This window comes from Amblyomma americanum, chromosome 6, assembly GCF_052857255.1.
Source record: "Amblyomma americanum isolate KBUSLIRL-KWMA chromosome 6, ASM5285725v1, whole genome shotgun sequence".
NCBI classification, from domain to species: Eukaryota; Metazoa; Arthropoda; class Arachnida; order Ixodida; family Ixodidae; genus Amblyomma; species Amblyomma americanum.
Genome location: NC_135502.1, coordinates 37,333,247 through 37,349,106, shown reverse-complemented (window position 1 = coordinate 37,349,106; position 15,860 = coordinate 37,333,247). Strand labels below are relative to the sequence as shown.

The 15,860-nt window shown below is 48.2% G+C and overlaps 1 protein-coding gene and 1 long non-coding RNA gene across 8 annotated transcripts in view; one reads left to right on the top strand and one right to left on the bottom strand.

Moving 5' to 3' along the window:
• The window catches only part of LOC144136623 (uncharacterized), a 139,142-nt gene extending 129,888 nt beyond the window's left edge, over positions 1-9,254 (bottom strand). The window contains exon 1 of the long non-coding RNA XR_013315645.1: positions 9,084-9,254. This is a non-coding gene — a long non-coding RNA (uncharacterized LOC144136623). The remainder of the gene's footprint in view (positions 1-9,083) is intronic.
• The window catches only part of zfh1 (Zn finger homeodomain 1), a 653,856-nt gene that overhangs the window by 524,886 nt on the left and 113,110 nt on the right, over positions 1-15,860 (top strand). The window lies entirely within an intron of this gene.

Genomic DNA, 15,860 nt, shown 5'->3' with positions numbered 1-15,860 from the left:
GTCACCATTTTAGATGCTAGCGCAAAACGACTTCGCATGATTTACCTAGAAGCTTCATACATCCGAATTCTTATGTAACCTCGAATTCTCAGAAAAACCATTTCACCTTCCATTTAAATTCAAGCATTTCATTGTGGTCGTTTACGCGCCTCTGTTGAAGAAGATATATGGGCCCCCTCAGATTATTCTTAGGATGAAGAGAAGGATTCGACACCGAATACCGGATGCTCAACACACGCCGCACACAACAAAATCACAGTTGCTTTTGCCGTTGTTTCTAAAAAGCGAGCCATCTCTCCGGGGTAAGTTCTGCTGGAAATCGTATAGGGCTTACTGTGTTTCGCTACAGTTGTTCATTTTTCAAGAAACGCTTTCAAAACGTCTACTCCTCGTATTCTGCTTCTTACGTATTTAAATGCGTGCGCGGCAGAAGGTGCCGTTGCTAATTTCGTTGAAGCGTAGAGACCCGTGGCCTCGAATGTGGAGAATGAAGGGAAAGGTCTGAAAAAAGTGGATGCTGCGGACAACTCCTACTTTTGTTCAGGTCTGGGAAGGCTGTTCGAACCGCGCCGACGCCCCACCCGTTACAAAAATGGTCTCTAGAGTTTATAGACTTCTTATAGACTCTATTGCCTGCCTATAAATATTTCTTGTTGCCTATTCATTCTAGCCGCCGCGGTGGCTGAGTGGTTATGGCGCTCGGCTGCTGGCCCGAAAGACGCGGGCTCGATCCCGGCCGCGGCGGTTGAATTTCTATGGAGGCGAAATTCTAGAGTCCCGTGTACTGTGCGGTGTCAGTGCACGTTAAAGAACCCCAGGTGGTCGAAATTTCCGAAGCCCTCCACTACGGCGTCCCTCATAGCCTGAGTTGCTTTGGGACGTTAAACCCCCATAAACCAAACCAAACCTATTCATTCTCTATAGACTATCTATAGACAAAAGTCTACTAAAGTGTATGGCCATAAATTTATAGATTGTCTATAGGATTTGTATTGCCTATAAACGGTTCTTTAGGGTTTGTCTATAGAGATCGAGTCTATAACCTTTATAGACAAAAGTCTATGAACAGTCTGAGGGACCTTTTTGTCGGTGTGTCCTTGCATGACATGCTGGATCTCACATTCAGGGCTCTCACTGCTTAGAATAGATAATGTAGGCGAGTTCATTTGTGGAGAGACAAGCTGTTCCTAAGAGATGCCGGTGCGGGCGGCTTGGTGCGTCGTGTTGACCTTATAGCGAAATAGGCTTCGTAGAAATATGTACATTCTGCGCGCATTATAGCGCGCCTATTTAGCAACTGATCTTAGCAATAGCGCAGTCGCGCTTGCATAGGAGGAGTCAAACGAAACCTCACAGTGGAGATTTCACAAGCTAATGCACTTTTATGAGGGAAAGAAAGTGGGTGTACGTGCGCCTGCAGTGTTAATTATGAAGACCTCTGTTTTAGGTTATGTACGTTTGTTGAGCTTCCTCTTTAGTTAAATTAGTTAAATACTAAAGAACATTGTTGCTTCTGGCACGTTCTTCGCATTGTTACATCGTAAGTCGGACACTGCGATGGACGCAGGCGAGGCAGACACAAGCTGACAAGCTGGAAGAATGGGCGTTTATTTGCAGTGCACGTCGAAATATAAAGGCAGGTTAAGGAAGGAGGGGAAGGGAAACAAATTAGGAAAACATAAGATAGGCAACCAGATGGGCACGTGTAGCTGTCGACTTCACCTGAGAACTGATAAAAAGAACACTGCAGTTATGACATTTCTCCATCAATAATACCGAAGACGGTGCACAGGTTTGCGCTCTCGTGTTGAGCGTCGGAGCTCCGTGGCCACTGTAGGTTCACTGTTTCTCTCTTGTGCGTCCAGGGGTTGGGATGATGACTGACCCTGTGGTGGTGACATTTCACGCGTTACGGCTTTTGCCTTTGGCCCTGCTCCGGGAGTTTCTTGCGGAGTTCTCGAGATGGACGAGCTTTCACTTTCCCTGTGGCCTTGGGTAGCCGTTGGGTCTCTCCTTGTGTGAACTTGATCAACGTGTCGCCGAACGAGGCTCTCAGGCGTTTCCACTGTCGCCATCCTAGCTCCGTCTGCTGACTTTACCGTGCCCGTCTTCCACTTATCACCCTTACCAAAGTTACGGACGTAAACGTTTGAGTCTGGTGCAAGGGTCCAGTCATCCGATGTTCCCAATCTTCCTGCTACCAAAGGAGGTAAACATGTGTCGAGGCGGGACCGGATTTGGTAGCCAAGAAGAAGTTCCGAAGGTGATTTGCCCGAAGCAAGGGGTGTTCTCCGGTAGTTGAAAAGTAGTCTGCAAAGGCAATCTTCTAATCTGCCCTGGTTCATCTTCTTCAGCCCATCTTTAACAGTTCGGACAGCTCTCTCTGCTAGGCCATTCGACTGTGGATGAAACGCAGCCGTGTGCAGGTAGGTTATGTTATTGTTGTTCGCAAAATGAGTAAATTTTTGGCTAGCGAATTGCGTCCCATTATCTGAAACTATGGTGCGAGGAATGCCGAACCTGCTAAAGAAGCTGCGCAGGCAAGTAATAGTCGAAGACGCGGTCGCCTGTTTCATTGGTACGGCCTCAATCCATTTGCGGTGAGCATCTACGAGAACAAGGATCACGTTTCTTTTGACTATCCCCGCGAAATCCATATGCACTCTCGACCAGATTTCCTGGCAGGTTGGCCACAGTTAACTGGCGGAGCAGATACCGGCATTGGTCGATTTTGGATGCAGCTTGTGCACCCCGCTGACAGTTGTTCTATGTCGTAGTCCATTCCTGGCCACCAGAAAGCTGACCGAGCGATCGATTTCATCGCCGATGATCCTTGATGTGTCTCTTGCAACATGTGCAACATTCTATGTTGCGCGTTATCTGGAACGACAACTCTACGGCCCCTAGTACAGCAAACGGTGGGCCAATGACAGTTCCAGTCTGCGGCCGTAAAAGGGGAGTAAGCCTCGTTCTAATGCTTTAGAGCTTGGAGGCCGCCCGTCTCTTGTGCACTGCACGACCTTTGAAAGTACTGCGTCACCTGGCGTCAGCGCCTGCAGTTCTTGTATACCGAGACCGCCCCCTCCTGGACACATTCGAGTGCCAGAACGTAGTAAGGTGGCTCCCCTTCCGTGGTTGGCTCCGAGGTTTCTCGTGGCAACCTACTAAGCGCGCCTGAGTTCAGGAGCTGCTTGCCTGGCCAATACTGTAACTTGTAGCGAAATCCTCCCAAATACAGCGGCCAGCGCTGTATGCGAGCAGCAGCCAGAGGCGGCGTGGGCCGGTCCGGTCTCAGCAGGCCCAGGAGCGGCTGGTGATCTGTGACCAGGATGAATACTCGGCCTAGGAGGTAATCACGAAACTTCATTACTCCAAATACCAGGGCCAATGCTTCACGTTCAAGTTGCGAATAATATTTTTTTCTGTTTTCGACAATGTCCTTGAACGAAATCCAATCGGCTTGTTGACGTTCCCTTTCGTGTAAAAAAGCACTGCGCCGATTCCTTTTTGCGACGCGTCACACTCTAGTTTCAGCGGTTGTAAAGGGTCGAAATGAACCAACACCCCTGCTTGCTGCAAACACCGTTTTGCTTATCGAACGCCGTTTGTTGCTCTTCTCCCCAGAGCCAATGTCTGTTCTTTTCCAGCAGCCGATACAATGGAGCGAGCAGGGACGAGATGTTCGACAAAAATTTTTAGTAGAAAGTGATCATGCCAAGAAAATAACGAAGCTCAGCTGCATTTTTCGGGCTAGGACCTTCTGTGATATCTTCGACATTCTTTTCTATTAGGTGCAACCCTTGCTGATCGATTCGATGGCCGAGATATGTAACGGACACTTGCCGAAATTTGCATTTGTCGAGGCGCAGTTTAACACCACTCTCGCGGAAACGCCGCAGAACGGCTTTTAGCACGTCGTCGCTTCCTGCTCTTTCGGACACCAAGACATCGTCCAGATAAGCTTGCGCGCCTGATAAGCCTTGTAGAACTGTTTCCATTCTGCGTTTAAAATGGCTGGCGCAGAGGCAATGCCGAAATGTAATCTGTTGTAGCAGAAAAGACCTTTGTGCGTATTAATCACACATAACTGGCGCGATTCCTCATCGAGAGGGACTTCGTTATATGAATCACGTAAATCCCGTGTGTTGAATGTTTTCCACCTGTTAAGGACGCGAACATGTCATTGATTACTGGCAACGGGTACTGCTCCAGATCACATGCCGAATTTAAAGTGACTTTGAAGTCGCCGCAAATCTTAACGTTCCGTCCTTCGGGTACAGTGGGCGTGGCCTACCCGGTATGCGGCACTGGTGACAAGACGCCTAATGCCATGAGCCTATCAAGCTCTCCAGATACCTTGTCGCGTAGAGCGAAGGGAGCAGATCGGGCCTTACAGAATTTGGGCGTGGCTCCCTCCTTCAGCTGTAGGTTTGGTTTGGTTTATGGGGGTTTAACGTCCCAAAGCGACTCAGGCTATGAGGGACGCCGTAGTGAAGGGCTCCGGAAATTTCGACCACCAGGGGTTCTTTAACGTGCAGTGACGTCGCACAGCACACGAGCCTCTAGAATTTCGCCTCCATCGAAATTCGACCGCCGCGGCCGGGATCGAACCCGCGTCTTTCAGGCCAGCAGCTGAGCGCCATAACCACTCAGCCACCGCGGCGGCTCATCAGCTGTAGGTGTGCCGCGGGTCCTTTTATGAGGCACAGATGCGAGCTGAAAACATCTGGGAACTCGGCGAACACGTCAGCAGTGACCTGCGTTGTGGTAGACGGCTGTGCGGTCAGCGGCTTGGCTGAGAGGCTAAGGACCGGTGAGCCTGCGTCGCTCAGGAGGGAAATTAGATGTGCATAAAGATGTGCATTTCTTGCGGCCAGTGAAGGGAGGGCGAAGCCAAATACATTAAGACATTTCTTCAGCTGCAACCTCGCTCAAGCGGTGACATATAGTATACACGAAGACAGTGCAACAAGCTGGCTTCTGGCTTGCGGACCGTCGATAACAATTTCCAAAGCATTTGCACTTGAAATGCCTGCAAGCAACATCCACAGCGGCGCCACTCGTACAGAAACGCGGCTACCCCCTGCTGTCGGCCCGCAGAGGTGGACAAAGCTGACGCGCTATGGAAGTGGTTCAGCGCTCCACGTCGAATTCAGAGTTGCGTCCTTCGATGAAGAGCGCGTCGTCTTGCTGTACGACTTACTCAACTTTCCTCCTCTCTCAGTTCCGTTTCCCTTCCATCATCACTCTCTCCATATCTGGATAGTCAACCAGGTCTCGCTAACCTCCTTGCCCTTTCCTTTACCATCCCTTTCTCATTTCTTGTCGCCGCGGTGGCTCAGTGGTTATGGTGCTCGGCTGCTGACCCGAAGTACGCGGGTTCGATTCCGGACGCGGCGGTCGAGTTTCGATGAAGGCGAAATTATAAAGGACCGTGTACTGTGTAATGTCAGTCGACGCTAAAGAACCCCAGGTGGTCGAAATTTCCGGAGCCCTTCACTACGGCGTCCCTCATAGTCCTACTCGGTTTAGGACGTTAAACCGCCATAAACCAGCAAAGCATTCCTTCAAATATAATACACTCTGTCTTCCTCTTCTTCTGTTTTCCTATATAACTGTCCTTAACACTCGTACCCACTTTTGGTTCGCTTGATTCCTGCGCCTGGTAGAGAGCGATCACTTTTTTTTTATACTATTTGTGCTCGGAAGTCTGCTCTTCCAGTGGAGTGCGCTGTACGGAGGTCGCTTATGAAGCAAGACTTAAAATTATTTTTTTCTTTATTGTTTCCATTTGGAAGAAATGGGGAGGCATAGCTAAAAGCCATAAGGAAGCGGCTTGTCAACCGTCAACTCTCGTCGCCGTATCGGCAGCTTAGAGGCGCAGTACGCTGTCACATGACTACAAGACGCGAAATCAAATCGAAACGCGAATAACGCTCAAGTCGTGAAGCAGTCGACGCAAACAAGACAGAATACACATATGAAAATTGGACACCTTGAATAAATTGGAAACGCAAATATAAAAATAACATATTCAATTCAAAATTATCAATTTTTAATGTTCATGAAAGTTAATATACAGCACTTATCACATTCTACACAGATTGTAATGCACAAATTTTACAGCAGTTACACTATTATTAAGCAGTGGAGGGTGTCATAGAGGGCAGAACTTTAACTGGGAGAGTGTGAGATTGAGTGAATCAATACCTCATTATGGAGGGCGTTGTGTAAACGTGCGGTGTATGCTTCTTGACACTTGTGAACTGACTAGTCATCTTTTCTAGATAGACGAATTTCCTGTTAGGGATGGGAGTAAAATCCTGATTTCGCCGCAAACAGTCTTACAACAAAAAGTAATAAAGCTCGAATGTCGGCCACCCGCCTCGACTCGCAAAACATTTTTTCTTCCCTCGCAGGGAGTGGAGGCGTGACTTTTTCCACGAGCGACGACAGAGTGTAAACTGTTTTACAGAAGAAAAAAAACAACACTCTAAACGTGGCGAAACAATTCACTTTGTTGTTAAGAGCAGTTACTTTTGAGTGGCATGAAAATAACGCTTTGAGTACACCCAGTAAAGCCTGAAAATTACGAAAAAAACAAAACTTCGCCGATTGATGCGTCAGATGCGCCCGGCCCAAACGTTACGTGACACCCTGTTTCATGGCGTCACGCTTGGCGTCATGATTTGATCCCTGTCGCGAAATACGAATTTGTTAATTCTACTATACAAATGAAGCTGAGGTTTTTAAAAATAAAGGGAAATAAAAGTAGCTTACTGCGCCGAATAAATGGGAGATAATTTCGAGTTGCCCAACTTTTCGACAGGACTGAAGCAACGAATGCTCAGGAATTAAGCTTGTACTTCCCTTAAAGAGCAAGCGCTGCGCTGCTCCTTATGCGCAACAAAATAAAGTGTTCTGTGCCGTCGCGTACTCTTTGTACGTGTCCGCGTTCGTTTGCGCTAACACTGTACCCCTTAATGAAAAGCAACTTGCCCAGCCTGTCAAACTTACCGCCATGTATATTGCTTTATATGGCGCGTGAAACTTGCGGATTTCAAGAGCGCGTGCTTACGCGGCGGAGCGTGTTCAAGCAGCTTTAGATTAGCCGTTCTACGCCAAAGCAAATACAGCACTCCTCACGTTCTATTTTATAATTAAATTGTCCTGCCATCCGCAACCAAACAGTCCAGTACTAGCTAAGCTTTTCATTGACGCAGGTACTAGTAGCGCACACAGACAAGGACAGACAGGGAAGTGACGTACTATCGCGCTCAATATGAGTTGCAACGCGCCGTCATCGACCGGAGCTGGCTCCCTCGTCTACATCCTCCAACAATCGCTCGGAATTCTGGGAAGAACTGCCATTCCAGGAAACGACCACACTCCCTCTCAGGAAACAGCTTAGTATAACTGAAATGCATTCTATTTGACTGCGCTATTCTGCTGCATCCCAACTACCATCGATAAGTTCGTTATATATTTCCTGTTATTGGCCAAATTATAGTGAAACGTGTTCACGGAATTTGCTTGCATGAAATTGAATTCAGTTTCAAATATTTCGTCTTTAATTCTTAATTGGGCCAATAACAGGAAATATACAACGAACTTATCGATGGTAATTGGGATGCAGTAGAATACCGGAGAGCAGCCATTTTGGCGCGCTCCGTCAGTATCCGCACGCGCACTGAGCCGTCGCGTCTGTGCGCGCAGGAGAGACGAGGGAGCAATTTCAGCACACCTTTGCCGCAGCAGGTGCGTCGTGCAGGCAAAGGAGCGGCAAATGAATGCCGAAGGAGCGTCGGCGTGAGGAAACGCCTTCGCAATAGCCGTGAGGCGCGCGCGGCCGCCGCGGCTTGGCGTCGAGCAGCCAATCGCCGGCGCCCAGGCACCGCAGGTGGGCCCCGATGCTCCCCTCACCGTAAGCGAGCTCAGGAATGTGCCTTTGGCGCTGATCGTCTTCAGCGAACACCGGTGTGAGCTAGCTGGCCGCCTTCCCACTGAGCTGGCGCCCAAGGCGGAGGACGCTCGCCTGGAGCGCGGCCAAGGCCGGATGCTGGACATGAGTGTTGACGCGGAGTCCACCCAGGGAGCACTGGGTGAGTCCGGCCCCTATAGAACGATCAGTCGCTGGGCTGCTACCGACCACACTTAACCTACAGCGGTTGGAAAAATTACGAAACAATGCGTTTTTTGTTATAATTTTCACGTTGAAAGCCTTGTTTATTGAACAATTCGCACGCGATCCAAAATGAGGCTACGTATATAATTTTTATGAGAAGAATGAAAGCTGTCTCTGCAGGTATTTTCGAGGTCGGCTGACATGATGGATATATAGTTTTCTTGGTTGTTCTTGCTTTTTTTTTAGCACCGCGAATTTTCTTCGAGTCCCAGGGCAAGCTTATCACGTGCTTCTAACGTACATCCCCTTTGACATCTTTCAACCAGTGTTATCGGAAATATGTATTGTCGAATCAAAATCCTCGATTGTTTGCAGTTGCAATATAGCGCTGTTTCCGCGAGCACTTGTATGGCCGTGTTAGCATGCAAGGATACATTTACTGATAAAAAGCAGGTTTCGATAGCTCATCATCGTCGTCGGCATGCGCCAGACTATTTCTTCTTGCTAGGCGAGTCTGCTATTGGAAGCACTGGACAGGTGCCGGCGCCGAAAATGAATATGCATCCTCTCTTATCCATTCTTGCAGCTAGAACACAATCCACATCCTGAATCGCAGACGTGAGGGCACGCTGCAACAGATATGCACCGAGCACCTGAGATTTTGGCTCAGTTTTTCTTTTTTGTTATTTGCTGATTAGCGTCTCAGTGAGTGCATAAATGTCACCTCCCGTTCTCTCAAACCGTATCCTATTGTAGCGTCTTTTTTTTCTCGCAATGACAGAAAGTAAGAGATGAAAGCGATATGTAATTCCTGCAAACTGAAACTGCTGGAGTCCGAGCGCTTTATCTCACAATTGATTTGCGATAAAAGTGTCTCACACATGTTAAAGGTGCCCTGCTCGGTCGGCTTATCTAGATGATTTGGTTGTAGCTATGTTTAATAAGATGCGGGACTTACGTAGCGTTGCATCTATATGTGTAATAGAAGCACCCTCGTGACTGAAAAACCAGCCGCATCGGTAGTCATCTGTTCTCTCTCCCGGTGTCGATTCAACGCGCCGAACGTCTTTGCAGCGGCTTCTGCATCGCCTTCTCGAAAGAGCGGGCGGTAAACGCCACGAAGCATAGATCGCGCTCATTCCTACAGAATACTTTGTATTTTATTTTTTTCTTCGTAATCAGGAAAATGCTCTTCCATAGTCAGGCCTCGCCCTTTTGCGCCTTCTCGAAGCCTTGCCGCTTCCTATCAGTTACTCCTGGTTTCGAAATCTCAAGAGACAGAGACATTATCGCCACCACTGAGAGCATGTCGGCGCGCCAGGGTGCAAAAAAACAAACAAGAAAAAAAAAACTGCTCTTGTGGCATCCGCTCGCGGCGTTGCGACACCTACTGCAGCTGACGTCTGCGCAGCCATCACATCCAGCATGCAGGCGCTGAAGTTGCAAAACGTGGACGATGTTCGAAACCGAATTGTGCATTGAAATATCACTCGCTGCATATCTTAAGAGCGAGATTTAAACCGACTAGCGAAAGCTGACGCAGTCTAACGAACGTATACTAATGGCGTTGCATTTCGTGGGCTCAACAATAAACGTCCGTGTGAGGTCGTAAAATAGTCACAAATAAAGCAGCTACACCTACGTCGTGCTTAATTTGTGACCAGCTAATCACATTCGTTTCCCGATCTGAAGGTGCGACCATTCTGCTCACTTTTTCTTTTTTTTTTTTTGGTCGCACTTTATTCAGAGCCCGTACTCCCTTTTGCTGTGCCACATGTCACGCCAGAAGTTTTCAGTCAATTATCGCACGCTTGCTGAAGCCGAGCAAAATTTACGTTAATTCTTTCATACGCGGCCTGCAATTAATTGCACCGAAGAAATTTTTGTTTCGACGCTGTTCTTTTCACATTAGCGATTGCCTTCTAACAGCCTTCGGCAGAAGTCACAGTGAAAATTTTTCTTCACATTGTTTTTTCTCTGTTTTTATTAGGGGGTGGATTGCGTAAGGTGGACAGGCGTAAAAGGAAAGAAATCACGTAATGTAATTCTAGCGGTGCTTCAGAGCAGGCGAAATTCAAAAATGCCCGTATGCTATGCGATGCCAGTTATCATAAAAAACACCAGCTGATGAAAATAAATCCGAAGCCTTACAGTGGGGTGACTTTTTCTCTTTTCTTCCGTACGCCATCCCCTTCGTCCCTTCTTGTTACAACGCCTTTCCTTTTCTCACAGTCAGCCCTCGCCCAGTCTCCACGCCACGTGCAGGGAATAAACTCAGGGACACATAATTACAGTGTGTGTGTGTGTGTGTGTGTGTGTGTGTGTGTGTGTGTGTGTGTGTGTGTGTGTGTGTGTGTGTGTGTGTGTGTGTGTGTGTGTGTGTGTGTGTGTGTGTGTGTGTGTGTGTGTGTGTGTGTGTGTGTGTGTGTGTGTGTGTGTGTGTGTGTCGGTATGGTGACGCCATTGTGACGTCACACTTCCGCTACCAATCAACGATTTTTATTACACACGACGCCGCTTTATTTCTCCGGTCAGCTTCTAATGGTTTAAAGTAATGACATATTGTAACACCTTTTGCTTTTTCGTTGCAGTGTCTCCTGTCGTGGCCTGTCAGGTAACAGGCAATGCGATGGTCACTGATTGTAGGGTTCGCTGCTTGTTCTCGTGTTTCTCAGCGCGGCGGTATCGAGAGCAAATGTTTTCGCCTCTTCTGAGTTGCGCTCCAAAGTCTCTCTCCGTTATTTTTATTTTGTTTTTGTCTTAAGTTCCGTAAGTACCCGGCTACCGGTTCCGCTTCTGCAATTCATGGATAAGCATCTTATTGTGAAGACCTATAGCATCACTCGTCGCGACTCCTGCCCCTCCCCACAGTATGAAGGGTGGCTCATTTTTCTGTTGCTTAATATATGTACAGTGACCGGCGAGCCGTACGTGTTCCGCTCAATGCGGTTCGCAGTGAAATCCCGCCTGCGTTGGATATACGCGAGAACATTCTTGTCAATGAACTGTATGTCCATCTGTTTTTCCTTTCATCGTTTCGTCCGTGAAGGCAACACAGGACCTCAACTCTCACAGCCTCCGCTCCACGCCGTTTTCGTGCGCGGGTGTCACAATCAAGAACTTCCTGGCGACCTCCCCTCTCCCCGAAATCGCACCGTCATCTACAACGCCTTTTCATTCAACCCGTTGCGTTTGCTCCTGTTTGTTTCTGCTTCGTGACTATCCGTGGCAGCCAGGCGTCATAGCATGTCTTCTGGCTGGTTCACGACCGATGGTGCCGCGTTTGCGCCCTTCGTGATTGTCAAAGCACCTGCTTTTTTGGCAGTTGGGAAGAGGTGCACCATGCTCTCACCAGGTCGAGACAACAATTGAGCGAGCAAGCGCCCAGTGAGCGCTTATTGGGGAGCTCCATAAAGAGTTTCTCTTCCAGTGTCTTCCAATTCCTCCGGTGACTTCTGATACGAATGCTAGCTTAACAGCGTGTTTAAAGTGCGCGCCTGCGGGGGCGGGCATAAAATACCTACCACGTTGGTGTGAGCGCAAACAGTATGGACGATGAAGCCTAGCTTTTTTCAATCTCACGCCTGTTCATAGAGGGCGCAGAGACCGTGACGGCCGCGAAACCAGGGACCAGGGCTTGTCCGTTTTTCTCCGGTATGATGAAAGCCACTTTCACTCGCGCAGAGCGTTGACGCATATCTCTCTGGGTGATGCATCTGGGTTATGGATCTGTCAAGCATTGAGTGGAATAAGAAAAAAACTGCAGGGAACACTTATTCTCCGCCTTAAGGGTATCACGCGATAGCGTTAATTGGTTAATGCCCATATATGCGAGATTGGTCATTCCCTGCTTTACATTCATTGATCGCTGGGTGTCCTCAAACTGCTACTGGCGCAGTGGTGCAGCTGCGATGATAGGTGCTGCTACCGGTGGGGCGTTTGCGAACCAGATTGCTCTTCCCGAGAAACTTCTTGCCACCAGTAATTCATTGAACGGTCACCTGCCACGGCTGGCAGTTTGCTCACTATCCGGTCTGCAGGTTGTGATGACATCGCAAGGTCAGGTGACCTAGGTTGTTTCTGCTGGGAGTTTTCGTGAATTTTTCGCTCCCGGCCAACGACGCCGATGAAGACAAGGGTTTACCCGAGACACGGGACCCTAAACGCTATCGCGTTAAAACAGAGCGCAAAGGAGCCTTTCAGTTTGCGTCTTCTTCCATTCATTTTCAAAGCCTCGATGAACTTCTTGAGGTTGCGGAGGACCATTAAGGAGGCCCAGTATTCTTAGGTCTTTGACGACGTTGTCTTCACGAACTCTTAGATACACAGCAAATTATTTGGATCCCACGCGCTAGATTTCTCCGCCAACAGCACAATGAAAGCTCAGTCCCGCCCACAAGGCTGTTCCGACTGACTTTATTGTTTGTTTGTCGAGCGGACGCACTAACACTACATTGTTCAGTTCTCGGTCGCATCATCGCATCTCTCCCACGCACTTGTTGCTGGCCTGTACTCTATCTTGTGTAGCAGCAGAGCCTGCCCACTCATGTGTAAAAGAATTGTCTTTGACGACGTGTTACTAGGGCCAGTCTGTGTGTAAATGTAATGCGGACGGGATACGCGGATTCTTTCTCTCTTGCCCTTTGTCAAAAACGGTACTCTAATGTGAACCTAAATGTCACTACAGTGAGCAATCCCCAGCAGTTGAGCAAAGCTAGTCCCGCCTGTAAAGTCACAACAACCAAGGACCATCACTGATTGGAATAACCTCACGGATGATGTTGTCAGGCAGACATCATTACATTCATTTCAAGAGCATTTGCATTTATTGTTGTTAATTGACCTTGTCGCTGTATTTTCTTGTTGAATTTATATGTGCAATTCTGTTTTGTTTGTAATTCTGTATGTTAACACAATGTTCCCACCTGCTATGATCGTGTGTACAAGATCGCAGTATTCATAAATAAATAAATAAATAAAAACCATAACTTCACCCGTAATGTACGCTATTTCTGAGGGTTGTTGTACGAAAGCATGCTGGACACTGCTACCTGCTCCTCTTGGTGAGCCTGCGACGTTAGTGAGCCTGCGTGAGCCTGCGACGTTGGTGAGCCTGCGACCTCTTGGTGAGCCTCTTGGTGACCACTTGGTGACCTCTTGGCTCACCTCTTGGTGAGCCTGCGACATTGCATTCAAACGGCGGGAACCTAAAGGAAGAGCAACCGAAGTGCAGCGCGGTGTAGTTCGCTCAAGGGAAGTTGGCGGTTATGAACACGTGCCAATATCTGCGTCTCACGTCAACAAACTATGCACGGCACAAAAGCTTCGTCACATATCGAGCCTATATACCGCCATCAGCAGGCTTAACACGAACCCTTGATTGCGCGTCCTGCGCTGATACTACAATTTCTGGGCGCTGGGCGCTGAGTCCGACACCATGCTGCACGGTGTGTTTGCGGCGATTGGAGACAGATTGTGCCCTGCTTACACCCTAACATCGTCTCAGACCCAGCGGACGACGCCCAGCGGCGCTAATGTCAGTGGAAGACACGCGCTCGAGCGTTCGTGTTAAGCGTGCTGACGGCAGTACATTCGCCTTCGCTGCTCCACACAAGTTGTCATTTCCGCGGCATTTAACTTCCACGAGGCTGTTGCTCACGGCGAGTTACGAAAGCGCCAATTCGATCTTGATGCTTTGTGGATGTTCTCATCGCAAAAAAAGAAAGGAAAATAAACCTCCAGTTAGCGACAACGGCAACTATGTTAGCTATCGCTGAGTCTTTTTTTTTTCTTTGACATATATCAAGATGGCAGTGCCCATCCAGCTTGTGTGCGCTAGCCGCCCAGACACTTGTGATACACTGTGGGCTGTTCACATTTCCGTACATATTTTAATACAAGTTTTAAGCTCTGACTCAACCGCCTCCGCAGGAGCTGGCCGTCAGCAGAGAAGGATTTTTTCGTATAAATGCGAGTTCGCTGCCTCCCGGCGAAATATCAAATCGCGATGCACTGAGAACGCGATGCCTTGCGTGGGATCGACGCTGAATAGCGATGGCAGTGGATTAGACTGCGGGCTGAAGCGCGACCTGGCTGTATGCGACCTGCCAAAGCCTAGCGATGTGCGTCCCAGGTGACCGTGGACCGATGTCGCGTTGGCTCGCTACATACTGGGTCGCGCGTAACGCTGTTTATCTCCGTGAATATCTATTTTAACTGTTTAATCATTTTACTCACTGTTCTGGTAGCTACCGCTTATCTTTTTATAAACCCCTTCCCTAACGCAATGTAATATATCGGAGGTTTTTAAATTCTGGTTAAAAGATCTGCGATTTCCTCCTTTTCATGCGAAAACGAGTTGTACAGGTTTGTGCCCGTTAAAGCTCTAGCGGTAACTGCGATAAAGAAACAGATAAAGTATAGAACGCAGTTCCTTCTTTGGTCATTTTTGAGCCGCCGTAACGAATCATTCGCGCACATGCTCCAAGGGCGAGCATCTTTACTGATCCTAAAACTCCGGTAAAATGAAACGATTTTTTTCCTGCGGATTCTGCGCCGTTCGTATGTCATCCGCAGCGTCTATTGGTTGATTCTCTAGACGCGGGAGACAGTCGCGGAGATGCAGTGCGTTTGAACCAATAAGAAAATGTTGAGAAATGGCGTCAGAATTAGACGAGGTAGAACGTTTTCGTTCCTTTAGTCTTGCCTTACTACACTCAAGGTTAACTCTATGCGTATAACTTTACTGCCCGAAGTTGAGTTTTGGGAGTAATACAAGATAGGCTTTGGCTGTCCAAACTGTACGTCTGAACGATTCCTGTATAATACCAAAATCGCCGTGATAACCCATGGCGTGCAGTTCCGCAGCTTCTTGATCTTGCAGCCAGGGTGAGCAGTCCGGCTCGAAGCGAACTCGGCCTGTGTGTCTTAAGGCATAAGGCAAACACTTTCACGCTGGAGTCTGTCTAGGTATCTAATCTTATCCAATTACCTCTCATTGGGCGGTGAAACTTGCGTATCGTGTTGCCTTCTGAGCACCTGCCGCAGAGTTTATTTCTTACACCGACACCCTATAGCGGCAACTCTTTGGATTGCTTCGAAAGGAACAGATGTCAGGCACGTACTCGGCAAGCAACAACCGAAACAAAAGCAGCTGCTCATTAGATCCAGCTAGTGTCTTCCCCCGTATAGGCCACACTGACACTCGTGTTTATCGTTTATTTATTTTTTCTTGTGTGTGTGTGTGTGTGTGGTGTGTGTGTGTGTGTGTGTGTGTGTGTGTGTGTGTGTGTGTGTGTGTGTGTGTGTGTGTGTGTGTGTGGTGTGTGTGTGTGTGTGTGTGTGTGTGTGTGTGTGTGTGTGTGTGTGTGTGTGTGTGTGTGTGTGTGTGTGTGTGTGTGTGTGTGTGTGTGTGCGCGCGCGTGGGGGGGGGGGGGTAGTGAGAATGACGGCTGAAAAGGGGGAAAAAGGTTTGAAAATGTAAACTTAAATGTAAACGTAAATGTAAAATGTAAACACATGTATTTATGCTCGAGACCGCACTATGCGGCCGCTGCGAACTATTCTTGCGTGTGGCTGCACCTTTATATATTTTAATCTAATGTGCTCTTCTCTGCAAAGTCTAGACATCCCGGAGAGCAGCGAAATAAATATGCGTTTGTCTCTTGTATTATGTTTCTTTGTTGTACGTACGTGCAGTTTTTCATGCTACCATCACACCCCCCCGTATATTTTG